Source organism: Erigeron canadensis, chromosome 4 (genome assembly GCF_010389155.1).
Source record: "Erigeron canadensis isolate Cc75 chromosome 4, C_canadensis_v1, whole genome shotgun sequence".
Classification (NCBI taxonomy): Eukaryota; Viridiplantae; Streptophyta; class Magnoliopsida; order Asterales; family Asteraceae; genus Erigeron; species Erigeron canadensis.
The window spans coordinates 15,748,510-15,764,094 of record NC_057764.1 but is presented as its reverse complement, the minus strand read 5'-3'; the positions used below and the strand labels follow the sequence as shown (position 1 = coordinate 15,764,094).

The 15,585-nt window shown below is 38.4% G+C and overlaps 1 long non-coding RNA gene across 1 annotated transcript; it reads left to right on the top strand.

Annotated features, from left to right (window-relative positions):
• The first annotated feature begins 12,254 nt into the window (after positions 1 to 12,254).
• Positions 12,255 to 13,838, top strand: LOC122595097. Its single transcript, XR_006323189.1, has 3 exons — positions 12,255 to 12,265; positions 12,394 to 12,467; positions 13,823 to 13,838. It is a non-coding gene; the product is annotated as an uncharacterized LOC122595097 (long non-coding RNA).
• Positions 13,839 to 15,585: the final 1,747 nt, after the last annotated feature.

Below are 15,585 nucleotides of genomic sequence, written 5' to 3'. Positions count from 1 at the left end.
CAAGACCCTGAGTTTATTATTGATCGAAGGGTTCCAGTGGTTTTAACTCTTGCTGGTTTTCATGTGGGTGGAAATTTGAAACCATTAATGTATTAGGAGTTAATCTCAGACAAGGATGCACCCAAGTACTTCTCTGTGATACAAAGTTGGTTCTATGATCACAGAATCAAGTTGTTTGTTATCAAGAGAAAAGAAGAATGCTAGTACATGTCGATGAGTCAAAGACACTTCCACTCTCTCAATGATTTTGATATGTTAGATTTTGGAAGACGATGGTTCGTTAATCTTCAGAGTAATGGACTTGCAGATTTATATTGGAATAGATTCAGAGATGAAAAATTTAGGAATTTCAGTGATAGAGGTCTGAAGCCAGAAGATAGGTTGATTAAACCTACACCTTTGAAAAAGATTAAGAATCCAGATGGCACATTTCGGTTTGTCCAGAGAAGGATTAAATGTGTTAAGAAGGTTCCAGCTATCAAATTGGATCAAGAGATGCTGACAACGATGACATTTTGGCAGATAGATATCAAGTCAGGCGAAGCACAGATGTTTGTTGATGATTCAAAGAAACAAATGTTGCTACACATGTATGATCAGATGCAGGTTGTCAATTTGTCAAGAGGTGATCAGAGAAGACTTTTGAATACACCTTGTTCAACAGTGGAATTTTGGAGAGTTGAAGAAAGGCGTTATCGCAACATTCTCGCTCATTGTTTACAAGAGAGAAATCATGAGAATAGAACAAGGCTTTTTTTTAATGGATAGCTTTGAAGTTCAAGTTTTGATGACTTTAAAGAAATCTAATTGCAACTGTCAAGGGGGAGTCTATAGATGCAGATCCGTGTGACAATCGCAACATAGATTTGATTATCGCTTATGTTTTAGGAACTATGTTTGTAATTATTTAAATAAGAACCTTTGTTGGTATTTAATGATTAAGTTTGAACTTCAATATTATATCTGTTTATTTTTTGTTTTGTGTTTGTGTGTTATATATTGTTTTGCAGGTACAAGAACATAGAACCAAGGTGTATAAGTGTCGTAGGATGCTTAAATGATAGTTGGATGTTATGTACGAGTCAAACAAAGTCAAACAAAGAACCAAAGGGTCAAACCTCGTGCTGACGTCAGCACGTGGCAGGTCGATTGGTTTATTGTTTTGGGCTTAATCCTTCAATTAAGGCCGAAGCCCACACGAACCAAAACCCTACTAGTAAAAATACAAACTTAATATACTAAATTAGGTTATCCATTATAATCCATTATATTCAATAGTTGATAAAATCACGAATTAGGTTGACTTGTTGCTCGTGTGGCCTCCTACACGAACCACAAGCTTCGTGCATCTCTTTAGGTTGATTAACTACTTGTTAATTGACAAAAGGCAATAGCAATCTAGTTATCTCAAGAGGATTATGCACTCTTGACATAACGAATCACGTCTTATTATGATCCACGCAACCATCGGACCTTACAAAGTATCCATCTGAAACTCCTTGAGCATCTTCTTTGCATAGGCTTGTTGTGTAATAAAGATACCATATGTATTTTGCTGGACTTCAATACCGAGATAATAGGAGAGTTTCCCAAGATAAGTCATTTCAAAATTCTTGGCCATGTTGTTCTTGAACTCTTTAACCTTCTCGACATTATTCCCTATCACTACCATATCGTCAACATATACACCAACAATTATAATGGTGTTTTTATCAATTAGTCAGTACACTACTTGTTCTTGAGAGCATCTGTGAAACTTGAGTGCTTTAAGAACTTTGTCGAGCTTCGAGTTCCATGCACGAGGGGCTTGGCGTAAACCATATAGTGCTTTAGACAATTTATACACTTTATATTCTTCGCCTTTTTGAATATACCCCTCGGGCTGTGATACGTACACGTCCTCCTTTAATTCACCATGAAGGAACGTGGCCTTCACATCAAGATGGTGAAGTTCCCACCTTTCTTGAGCTGCCAAGCTTACGAGTAGTCGGACTGTCTCGAGGCGAGCCACTGGTGCATATGCATCTTCATAATCTACCCCGGGTTGTTGCAAATAACCTTTTGCAACCAAACGAGCCTTATGTTTGTTAAGAGATCCATCTGCGTTCCTTTTATTTTTAAATACCCATTTGAGACCAATACATTTTTCTCCCGTTGGCAAATCAACCAACTGCCATGAGTTGTTCTTCACTATTGAATCCATCTCAATCTTCATAGCTTCTCTCCACTCTTTTCTCTTTATTGCATCTTTTACAGAAGTAGGTTCTTCCTCCTGTTCAGTCAATATAACAAAATCATTATAATAGGAGGGAATGCTTGTTTGGCGATTAGACCGTCTTAGCTCAGATACTGTTTCTGTATTGTCTTCATTTTGGTCCTGCTCCTCGCCTATTACTTCTTCAGCCTACTCTTCGGGTTCACTAGCTAGTTGTCCCATCATTACAACTATCATTAATGAGCTTATGTTGGTGTTCTGTTGAGGCTTCTGTTTCAACTACAAAGGACCCGGGGGGGGCACGTTCTTGTTTTCTTTATTAGATAAAAAACATCTCCAGTCCCCTTTTTCATCAAACTTTACATCACGACTTATCACAAGAGTTCGTTTTATCGAGTCATACAAACGGTAAGCCTTGCTATTTGGCTCAACTCCGATGTAGATTAAAGTTTTTGATTTGTCATCAAGTTTCCTGGGGTGAGGTTTAGTAACCTTAGCATAAGCAATACAACCGAAAATCCTCAGCATAAGCAATACAACCGAAAATCCTCGTTACCCAGATGCGTGTTTTTATTCTTGTCTTTAAATTTATGTTGTACATGTAAATATCTAACCTAAACACACGTAACGCGCAGAGAAACCGATCAGGTTAATATAGCCTAGTGGTAAGTTACAGGATCGTTCGCAGAGACGCATTGCTTTACCTAATCTAGTAATACGTGTAATTCTAGTTTGTTTAGGGGTTTGTCACTGACTACTAATAAACTATTACCTAACAATATCTATCCGGTGTTACCGGGGCAGGCCTTGTCAGAAGACACAACTTAAATCAGATTAAAATGAGGAAAAGCAAATAACAGTAATAAAATTAAAGTACTTTTTTGGCATCTTTGATCTCATGGTGTGACCAAATACTATCCTACTGGTTTCTTAGTTTGTTGGAAACTTAATCACGGTTCAGTTTTTCGTTAGATTCACTTTGCCTAATTAGTAGTGCTATCACTAGACTTACACTACCCTTTAAAACAAATTCTCGCTAGATTCATTGTTTTAAGCATTAATGACCTAAAGTTTGTGTTACTAATTCATCTTTTAATTATCTGGCTCTTAAGTCATGACCAGATATAATTCCCTCCGGTGACCACAGTGCTCGGTTACAAGTCAAAGGCTCGCGTCTGGCATTGTTAAGCTTCATGTTCAATTCATCCTAATTACTATAGTTCTGGATCCCTCGGTTACAAGTAAATCACTTTTTACTTCTAGTTATACACCGACTAGTCGTTTTCTGTCCTAGTGTATGATCATAGACAACCATCAGAATTAAACTAATATGTTCAGATATAAAACCAATAGCAACATGAATTACTAATAAACATGGATCTACGATAAAACAATAAACGTCTACACGATCACATCGATCCAAACAAGTATTCAGCCTACTAGCCTAGCATTATTAAAGTAATAACAAAGTCTGTAAAGATAAAAGACATTGTATGATAATATAAAGTAAATAAAGATGAAAAATCTAGACCAAGAGTGAAGATCGGAAGGTGTTAGAATCTCCAAAACCTCCTTGGAATCTGCAAAGTCGATCTAGGGTTGTTGCTGGGCGGCTAGGGTTGCTGAATCGGCTCTGTCATAGGGTTTTGAGGGTTAATTCGGCTTAAATAGAGGTGAAAGTCGGTTGCTGAACTGGGTTGACCAGCGGCGCTGGTGGGCTTACCAGCGGCACTGGTCTAGGGCTTGAATGGGCTAGCGGCGTTGGTGATAGAGGAGCGGCGCTGATCCTCGATGGCCAGCGGCGCTGGTGGCTCCTGCTGCAGCTTTTGCTTCTTCTTTTAGCTCCCGAATCACTTCTTTGTGTCTTGTAACTTCATAGGCCTCATTCTTGAGTTACTTGATGTCATTTACCCTCTCTCGCATCTTCCGTGGACCTGCATAATCATACATTCCATTAAGTACCAATAGTTCCGGAATAATAACTCATTTAAACATAGAACTGAAGCCTTTCCTTTAGGGGTTTTTATCATAAAATGGACGCTCAACATATACCCCCACACTTAAGCTTTTGCTTGTCCTCAAGCAAATAGTCCGAGAAAAATAAAACAATTGATGAGTGGACATCTTAAGTGTTAAAGTATTCTACTGTATTGAATTCATTTAAAAGCGTAGTCATGCAAAATTATTTGAGAAAGCTTTAGACAAAACCAGTAAGCTATAGCTAATGGCTAGATAATCAGTCAATCAAAACTAAAAGCTAACTTTTTATTTGTGTTAATACCTCTAAAACAATTCTATACTTCCACACGTCTTACAGCTTAATCTTACTACCTTCTGCTGACTAGTTAAGCACTTAATTCAAGTTTGTATAGCAATCAGAACTACTAGCTACTAGCAAGACATTTATATTTCAAGGTGTGTGCACTTGTGAGTCACTACTTAGATATACTCCTACACTATAGTCATGCTCGCTAGCTAAATACAAAAGCAGTCAAACAATATTATCATCTTTAATAGTTGAGACAGCGGTGACAGGTCGGTGATTCCTCACGCGCAGAGCGACATAACTCAACTAAAAGTTCACATTAAGTCAGCGGTGACAGGTCGGTGGTTCCCCACGTGCAGAGCAACATAACTTGATGTATTTATAGATTTTACTCGTTATTAGTTCTTTGAACTTTTATTAATCTACTGATTGCCTTTCTTTAGATTTACTACATTATTCATGCAATAGACATTATCAGAGATCCCAGATGACTCATAATCCTACTCCGCATGCTACTAGTTTACAGTAAAGAGTGCAAGAATTAAGGTGAACCATACATCTAAACTAGTTCCTACACAAGCACGTATATTTAGTCCAATTATTACACCTATACTAATGACTAGAAAGCTCTAAATTGCTAGGTATATTAAAGTCCGGTTAAGTGTGCTATGGCAAACATAATCGCATACAGTTTGAGTCTAAACTCTAATCGAGTTGGAAGCATGAACAGCCACAAATCTATAGTTAATCTACCAATTCTAACTAACCCTTCATCCTACCAAGCTGATATTGCTTAATTATCGTCATCTTTTGTCTACTTACAAAGCTTATATTCTCAAAATAGTTTGCAGACACATAAAAACTTAAATTTGCATGAAATAAGTAGTAGAAAACTTGTTGAAATCAAAGAATTTGACCAAGGGTTTTTCCTATTCCATCCCTCCACACTTAAATTGTACAACATCCCCGTTGTACTAGACATAGAAAAAAAAAGGGTAATAGGAAAAACACGTAAAAAGTAAGTAGAAACAGGATTACTAAAACTTCCCGAGTCTGAAATTGCATGATTGTTGTTTGAAGATGGCAAATTTGGAGCGACTTGAACATGATGAGCTTCTTATAACTTCAATCGTCTCCATTTGATGGCGATCCATGGTTGCATCTCCATCTTCTTTTCTTTTTGGTATTTTCTGATTTTTTAATTTTTTTTGGATTTTTAGGTTTTTATGATTTCTTTTTTTGGTTTTTTGGTGACCTGGTGCGCAGAACGGAGCTGGTGGAGCGGGTAGCGGTGCTGGTTGAGATTCCAGGGGCGCTAGTGGGCATAGCGGCGGTTCTTTTCCATTCCTAGACTGGGAGCGGCGCTGGGTGGTGAGGAGCGGCGCTAGATCTGCACAGGTGCAGGTCCAGCGGCACTGGTGATAATGCCAGTGGCGCTGAGCTGCCCTGCCCTGATGCAGTCCAGCGGTGCTGGAGTATCTCTAGCGGCGCTTGTGACTCTTGTACGTGTTCTTAAGTCTGATTTCTTCAGCGATTTGATGCTCGAACTCCCCCACACTTAGCCTTTAGCCAAGTGCATTGTTTCCTTTAGACTACAAAGCAATATACTCCTGCACACTTCAATCATAATATGAAAAATAGAAAAATACGAGCTAAAACAAAAATGAAAACGTAAAGTACGATTGCAATAAGTTACTTGTTTCCTTTGATCCTTAAAAGCTTGCATCTGTGATACTCAAAACATACTGATAAAATATCGCAAATGATAAAATATCGCAAATGATAAAATTTAAAACAATCACTTAGTTGCAATTAGTCACAATTTCCTAAAAAAAATTAAAATTAAAAATAAAAATTTGGGTTGCCTCCCAAGAAGCGATAAGTTTAACGAGTCTTCGGTCGGACTTGGCCTAGCAACTAGGTTGAGGAGTACGGGTTGGGCCTAGGGTCGGCACCCGTCGGTGTTCGTTCGAAGAGACTTATAGCTTCTTTGAAGTTGAATCCTCTCTTCTCCTCCAAGCTTTCTAAGTTCCTTCGTGCTTCAGTAGCTTCAAACATTTCCACGTCTATCAACGCTGGTCTGTATCCCCAGCGGCGCTGGTTTCTCAGGTGCAGTTTCTGTTTTCACCTTCTTGCACGATTCGACTTCTTCTTTTTCTTGAGCAACTTCTTCCTCTAGTGTCAATTTTATTATAGCCGCCACGCATTCCCCTGGCGGACAACTTTCAACAAGTTTCTCCATCCTTCTCCAGGCTTCCCCTATTCTTTCTTCTTCCTTTTATTCAAACCTTTTTACATTGAATATGGGTTGAAGTTCCTTTGCTACCTTGTCTCCCAAACTCACTTTACGGTAGCTTTCTTCGCTTAAGATATCTAATTGTTCTGCTACAGACATCACAAGGAAGTCTCCTCCAGCCGCCTCGTCCAAAAAGTATTGTTCCAATTCTCCCACTCCATAACAGAAGCAGTCGATAACGTCGTCCATCCAAAACGTTTCAGGTGGGAAACTTCTTAGTAATCCAATGATACGTTGCCATGCTTCTTCTAAAGTTTCATCCTCCCTTTGTTAGAAGAAAAAGATTATAGAAGTGTCCATGCTTGATTCCATGAATCCCTCTTCTTCTTCTGAGGGTAACAGTCCATCTTCGCTTTCATGGTCCGATATCCAAACATTACTGAGTACTTCTACCAATTCCTCCATTTCCTTCTGTAAGTTCCTTGTTACCTCAATGTTGCTTCAAAATCCACCTCTTCTATAGTGATTAAGACTCCTTCCACTTCCACTCCTTTGCATCTCGAGATCCCACTTATACTTTCCAGTCTCATCTCTTTTGGGTTACCCCTTCAAAGTTTCAAGTGGTCGCTCAACACCTTGGGCATAATTTTAACGTTGTATACGGAATCGAACATTGCTGACACACTTCCCGAATTGTTTACTTGGAAAGGGATCATTAGTTTTCTAGAATGGAATGAAACTGTATGAGTTACCCTGTACGGGTCTCCCAGCGGTGCTGGCCCTGTCTAGGTGAGTTTCCAGCGGCGCTGGAAGAGTTCCAGCGGCGCTGGTACAACCTGATAATATCGGGGATCAATCGTTTCGTGTCGTGTACTATTTCCTTTATCCTCCTGAAGCTTTCCAGTGAATGCTTAATACGAGTGAGAGTAGCATGCAACTCGGTTTCCTCCAGTATCCATCTAGTGTAATCTTCTCCCTTCAATCTCAGATTTGTCAATGTGTTGACTAGCCTTTTCAATTTCTCCTCGATCCTTCTCCAAACTGTATCCGCTTTTTAGGCAGCAAGTTTTGAACATCTTTAGCCTTTGCGACATAAAGATCGTAGGTGAGTTTTTCGTAACTTTTCTCTCTAAATGGCCCATCCTTGATGTGATTGATAATCTCATTTAGGGAGTTGATGAATTTCCAATGAAGCCTCATGCATTCCTCCCATGCTTTTACCCATATTGAGTAATAGAGCTGACTGAAGTCCTCTATCTCCTCCATCAACTTCTCCTGACGGATGAATATTTCGGGAAGCTGGGGTCTTGGCTTTTTATAGAGATTCGGGGAGCCATTAAGGTTATTAGGGCTCTCAAGCGGCACTGGTGGTGTTTCAGCGGCGCTGGATGGTCCTGCCCCGTTCTTTTTTGCTCTTAAATCTCCAGGAACGAATCGTATAGAGGTGTTATTGTTAGGGTACTTAGTCCCAGACCTGCAATCAACTGACTTAAAGGAAGTGACGAAGTCAAGATTGAGATTTTCTGATGTCACATACCTTCCCAGTGGCGCTGATTGGCATCCAGCGGGGCTGGTCATAGTTCCCAGCGCCGCTGGCTTCAGCTGCTTGGGAGATTTTCTCACTATTTGCTCTTCTTTCGTCCTCCTCCATCCTTGATTCAGCTTCTGCGAATCGTCTCCAGTGCATTATACCTATGCTATCTGAAACAACTAAACGCAAACTAAAGAAAACGAAACTAGAATGAAAAAGAACCCAAAAACACGAAAACGATAAGTAACTTTTAAAACGAAACGAAACCTAAACTAATCTAAATGCAGATAATCTAGCCTTATTTCTAGAAAATAATGAAAAGAAAATATTTTTGGATTTTTGATTTTAAGAAAAATGAAAATGCAATCTAATTAAACTAACCCTAATTTTAACCTACTTTACCATTTAACCTAATTTAACCTACTTTCGCTCAACACCTTCGTGCCAAAACACAAAATAGGGTCCAACTACACTACTAAACTAAGAATGCGTGTTTTTATTCTAGCCTAAACACACGTAACGGTCAGAGAACCCGGTGAGTGTAATATAGCCTAGTGGTAAGTTACAGTATCGCTCGCAGAGACGCGTTGCTTTACCTAATCTAGTAGTATGTGTAATTCTAGTTTATTTGGGGGTTTGTCACTGGCTCCTAATAAACTATTACCTAACAATATCTATCTGGTGTTACCTGGGCAGGCCGTGTCAGAACACACAACGTAAATCAGATTAAAATGAGGAAAAGCAAATAACAGTAATAAAATTAAAATACTTGTTTGGCATCTCCGATCTCATGGTGCAACCAAATACTATCCTATTGGTTTTTAAGTCTATTGGAAACTTAACCACGGTTCAGATTCACGTTAGATTCACTTTGCCTAATTAGTAGTGCTGTCGCTAGAGTACACTACCCTTTAAAACAAATTCTCGCTAGATTAGTAACAACCCTTATTTTCCAACTAGGTCAATTTACTTAGACTTATCTAGACATTTAATTCTAGAGGATTATTGAGAGGATTTGCCTCATAAACATTTAGGACCTAGTGATAATTGCTCTCTAGTTCAATGGAATTCTCAAAGTTAGCTAATCATATTAGAAATGCCATCCATAATGACTAAAGATTATCAAAATCAATCTCAAAGATAACTTTGTAAGTATATGATCTAAACAAGAATGTATATAATGATTCAAATGACTCAACAACTCAAATAATAACCAAGTACATCAATAAAATTTACAAGTTAAGCACATATGTATATACATACACGACATAAATATATATATTGCAACATTTGAATAAGTCTTCCAATTAGAAAATATGCATACAACTAAAACTTATTACAAATATAAACTCTTATAAAATCAACCAATCAACATACAACTAACCCACTTATTCTTACACTCACACATAAATATACATCACATATACATATACATACATACAAATACTAGTTAGGACTTAAACCCAACACAAACCACTTGGGTTAACCAATGAATTCATCCTAACCCACTACACCACTCCATTAGACCAATAGGCATCCTCCTAACTCCTTTTCCTCCTCTCTCCCATGTCCATACATCTGCACACACCACCCCCACACCTTTCATTCTTGAAAACACAACACACACTCCTCCCAAAAACTTTCTCTCAACTTTCTCCCAAAAACTTTCTCTCAACAAGTATTCAGCCTACTAGCCTAGCATTATTAAACGAATAACAAAGTCTGTAAAGATAAAAGACATTGTTTGATAACATAAAGTAAATAAAGATGAAAGACCTAGAACAAGAGTGAAGATCGAAAGGTGTTAGAAGCTCCAAAACCTCCTTGGAATCTGCAAAGTCGATTTAGGGTTGTTGCTGGGCGGCTAGGGCTGCTGAATCGGCTCTCTCTTAGGGTTTTGAGGGTTAATTCAGCTTAAATAGAGGTGAAAATCGGTTGCTGAACTAGGTTGACCAGTGGCTCTGGTGGGCTTACCAGTGGCGTTGGTCCTAGGCTTGAACGGGCTAGCGGCGCTGGTGATAGAGCAACGGCGCTGATCCTTGATGGCCAGCGGCGCTGGTGGCTCCTGCTGCAGCTTTCGCTTATTCGTTTAGCTCCTGAATCACTTCCTTGTGTCTTGTAACTTCATAGGCTTCTTTTTTGAGTCACTTAATGTCATTAACCTCTCTCACATCTTCTGTGAACCTACATAATCATACAATCCATTAAGTACCAATAGTTCCTGTTTGAGCATGAAAATGAAAAGCTCAATTACAAGGGGGGTTTAACCACGAAAATCATCAAGATCTCCTCAAACAAGAGTGCAAACCTAATAAACTCTTGACGAATCTAAGGTGTAAGATGATTTTCCCATAGAGATGTATCGATCTTTGGAGGATATGGATGTAATATGATTTTGATATAATGATTGATTGATGATGAATATGAATGTACTGTTGCTGCTATATATATATATATTCTCTGTGATTGCAGAGAATGTTATAAATGTGTGTGTGAATGAGAGAATGTGTATGGAATTGAATGGAATGAAAAATTGACTAACAACCAATGATAGAGGGTATTTATAGGCTGTCAAATTTAGGGTTTTCTCGTACACGGGCCGTATTGGGCTGTTGGCCCAAATCCCAAGGTACGAGGTATAAAATATTCTGGATTTATTTCTTCACGGTCAACATTCATCGTTTAATTTATAAATCATCAATTTAAATATATTTATATTTAAATTGATGTTAATATAGAGAAAGTATTAGAAAGCTTCTCTAGTCTGAGACTTTAGGATTGGATCCGAGTACACTTCTAAGCCTTGGCACCCGATCTCCTAGGCTTCTAGGATCCATTCCTATTCTTTACATATATGTATGTATATAGTCGGATCCTTTCTTATCTTTTCTTTAGGTTTCGAATATATATATATACATATATATATATGTATGTTAATTAAGATTAGCTCTTTATCCTTCCTTGTCTGGTAGGTTCAGATTTTATATACATATATATGTTTAAGATCCGATCCTCCTTTTTCTGTAGGATCCGACTGCCAAATTGTTTTGAATCTTCTTTCTTTCCAAGCCTCGACTGAGTTTATTTTATATATATAGGTATATATTTATCAATTCTACGATTAATGCTAAACAGAAATCTGGCTAGCTCTATTTAGGTTCCGATTAATGCTAACCCTCCAAAGGTTCGATCTCCCTTTCCTGATCTTTAGGATCCGATCCTATATATATATAGGTTAATTGGCTTAGTTAAGATTCCTTTCCTTCTTTCCAAAATTCGATCTTATTTCTCTTTCTGGATCCGACTGCGGGTCCTCTCCATACTTCCTAGGATCCGTTAGACTTCCTAGGATCCACTGGACATCTTTGTATCTCATCCATTTTATATACGATCCGATATATATATATTAGGATCCGGCTGTTGTCTCAACGTGTATATATATATTTCATATTTTGGATTCGATATCTTCTATTTCTTTCTAGGATCCGATCCTGCTTAGGATCCGAGCGTGGGGACCTACCTGAGAGCTAATCCTATCAGTTCCGATCCTAGGTTCGACTTAATATATATATATTAATTCTTATTGTGCTCGGGTTTAGAATATATAGATATATATATATAGGGTTCGACCTATATATAAACTAATATAGGATTCGACCTATATTAATTCTTATTGTGTTCAGTTTTTCATACTTAGTTTCTTTGAAGATCCGATCGTCTTCTGCTTTGAACCCCTAAGTTCCGATTATAATTAGGGTTTTGCTTGGTAGGATCTCACCATAATCATCAAGTCCCCCAAGTTTGGAGGTAAGGTATTTCTGGAAACTTTGGGTTCAAACTTTCATCAATATCGATTTATTTTCTTCTTTGATTTTAATTTCTCTTGGTGAACTTGTTTATCTTCTTTGTTTTAGATGAGGAAACACTAATAATTTGAAGAAGAAGTGGCGAAGGAGACGAAAGAGATTGGGAAGGTACGATTTTGCTGCGGCTTAGGATTCACACTGTACGGACGAGGTACTAGGAATTCCCATCTTTTTTTTTTTTTTACTGTACCAGGATTCACACCGTACTATGTATATATATACATGTATAATATATATTGTATTTCTGAATTCTTCTCTTTTTGATTTCATTTTTGACAGTGTCTAAGAGATTTGTGGATCCTGCCGATTTCTTCAACAGAAATTAAGAAATAGAGAAGCATAACTTTTAGAAGGTAAAGCCTGTCAAATGAACTTCTCTATCTCTTTTCTCTCTCTCTCTTTTCTTTTCTTTTTTTTTATATAATCTTATAGAAGAGATCTTGATAAGAGGCATCTTTTTTGTCTATACCATGCCTGTAATGCGTTGATACATGATTTTTTTGCATTGGTCTTAATTTTTGACAGGTTTGTCGTATGTAATTTTATGCAATTTACCACATCTTTATCTTCATATGTAGAAAATCATGTATCTGCTAACATAAATATGTCTTTGTGTACATACTATGCATTGTTGTTGATGTAGCTTTAGTTTGTACTAAGTTTGAATGTTTATCAAAGTTTTGAATTTTGAATTTATTCTTCATACGATGATTTTCAGTTTCGATCCTTATTTAGGACTTTTTTGTTTGAACACAGGTGTTGTTCTTGCTCCATCTTTGAATCTTGAAAAGATTAGGAGTGTTGCGTTAGGTTGTCACCATGTCTGATTCTAATAATGAGAATGCCGAAGGAAGTGGTAGGATTAGGACTAAGGCTAAGGTTAGCAAAGTTAGAAAACCTCCTGCCTTAGCTGGGGATTGCTGTTCTTCTGTGACTAGTGATAGCCTAGCAAATTTGATTGAGACCTATCCTTGTCTTGCTAAGTATAATCCCACCGTTCCTAAAGATGTTGATAGGGTGAATCTTCCACCTCCTGGGAAAGTTGCTTTTTATAGGGACTACCTCACTTGTTCTGGTCTTATGGTCCCCTTGACACTTTTCTATCTTGAAGTTTTGTGTTATTATGGGATTGGCTTTGCTCAGCTACACCCGATTGCTGCTGGAAAAATTGTGAGATTTGAGTTGATTTTGAAAGCATTAGGACAACCTGTGTCGCTTTCTATGTTTAGGAAAATATTTATTCTTTCTAGACAGGGTGATTGTTTCAACTTCCTCTACCGAGATAACACTTTTAAGTTTATAGAAACTCCCTCTAAGATTAGTTCTTGGCGATTTTACTTCTTCTTCTTAGATGACACATTTCTTCCAACCGATGATAAGGAAATTCTTAGGGAGGGAAATACAGGTTATAATTCAGACATGGTGGCTAAACTGAATAAGAAGGTTACTGATGACCTGATTGACCCTGACTATTATGGAGGGCTTCTTGCTAGTTGCATTGCTTATCGGTATTTCCCCCCAGACTTTGAGGGTTTATTAGCTATGGTTGGGATTAGCCCAGACTGGGATTGGCGTTTCATCCCGGTCAAGTTAGAGAAATCTACCAATAAACGTATGAAATCCATCCTTTATATTATGTTTTTTATATTAACTTGTATGTTTGCATTATCTATGAATTTTAACACTTAGTTTATTTTCTTATTTTCAGCTCTCAGATTGATGGATGTTCTTGATTATCCTTTCGAGAATTATGAGGTTAGATCTGAGTCAAAGGCAGAGGCCGAGAAACTTAGAGAAGAAGCTGAGGAGGTTCTTCTTTTCCGCCCTGATGGAGTATGTTATGATGATGAGCTTGTGTCATTGAGCATTATAATGCTATGGATAGGGGTGATCATTCCCTAGGTCCTCTTACTACCTTTCCTTCTTCTCAGGCATCTGGTAGCCTTGAGGATGGTAAGTTTCTCCACCATTGCTAAGTGTTATTGTTATTATTGTATATGCTTGTAAATAACTTAGTTTTTTCTCTTTATTTAGGTGATCTTGTCACTGAAGATAGGGATCCTCCGGTTACTGTTGAAGAAGAGGATGATGAAGATGGTAATTCTTACTTTGAACCTGTTGGGGAGAAGAGGATAGGAGATGAGTTATTTAGCTCTCCTTCCAAGCTTCAGAAGACTACCCATCCTACTTTTGCATCTTATGGGAGGATGGGAGGTTTTACTCCTTACAATCAAGTGGTGCAGGCTCAGACTGAGACCCAGATTACTTCAGCACCCTTGATGTTTCTTACTTCTTCTACCTAGACCAGTCCAGCATCTACTTCTTCTCTCCTACTTGGTGCTTCTTGCGGTTCCAGCCTTCCTATTTATGCTGACCGTATTGTGGAGGATGGTTATTTTACTGGTTCTGGGTCCTCTCTTACAGTGACCCCTTTTTCTTCTGAGCATATGGGTGACATAGACCGTCTTGCTCAGGCTAGGGTGAGGTCCAACACTCCTACTCCTCCCTTTCAGCCCTCAAGGGCTGGGTCTACTCTTATTCCCACTAAGGTAGGTGATCTCAACAGGTCCATCGGGAATTTCTATCTTGCTCATAGGACATCAATTAAGGTTAAAGATGATGGTCAAAATCCTGAGCATGCCAAGAGTCTTTTGGAGGGCATGATTCCTCCTATTTTCTCTGTCGAGTCTCGCTTTAGAGACATTCCTAAGCTTTCCCGCATCTGGTGTGTCAACACTCTTAATTGTGTTGCTAGTATTATGGGATTCCAGAATGCAGCTTTGGGTGAGATTGAGTCACTCACTAGTGAGGTTGAGAGGCTTAGAGGGGAGTTATCATCTCGGGATGCTAGACTCACTTCTCTCACTAAGGATTTGGAGGAGGAACGACTTATTTGCACTAGTCTTAGGGGGGATAAGGAAAGGGTTGATTCTGAGTTGGAGAAGGTGAGGAGTAGTCTTGAGTCTTTAACTCGAGAGAATATAAGTATGGGTGAGAAAGTGTCTGTGTTGGAAAATAGGACTAATACTTTAGAGGTTGGCATGGAACACAAAGTTAAGGAGATTCAGGAGCTTAAACAGGAGAGTAAGGATTCCCTTTCTAAATTGGAAGTTCAGGATAAGGAGATTGAGCGTATGAGATCTTTATTGGACTTTTTCCCTGAGTTTTTTAAGGGTTTCCTTGGTCACCCCGATATTAAGGAAACTCTTTCCCGTTTTTTACTTTCTGCCCTTAATCTCGGTGCTTGGGATGGTGCTTATAGGAAGGTGATTTTTCGTCATCGTAGTGCAGAAAAGGCTTGAGAAATATTTCACACTATTGGGGGGTTATGGCGTACTTATAAGTTTCCCGTCTTGGATGATGTTGCTTCTTTACTTGGTATGTCTGGTGTTTCTGTTGTAGACATGTCTAGACTTATCATTATTCCTGACACCCCAGCTGCTCAACGTGCTGCCCTTAAAGCTAAAATTC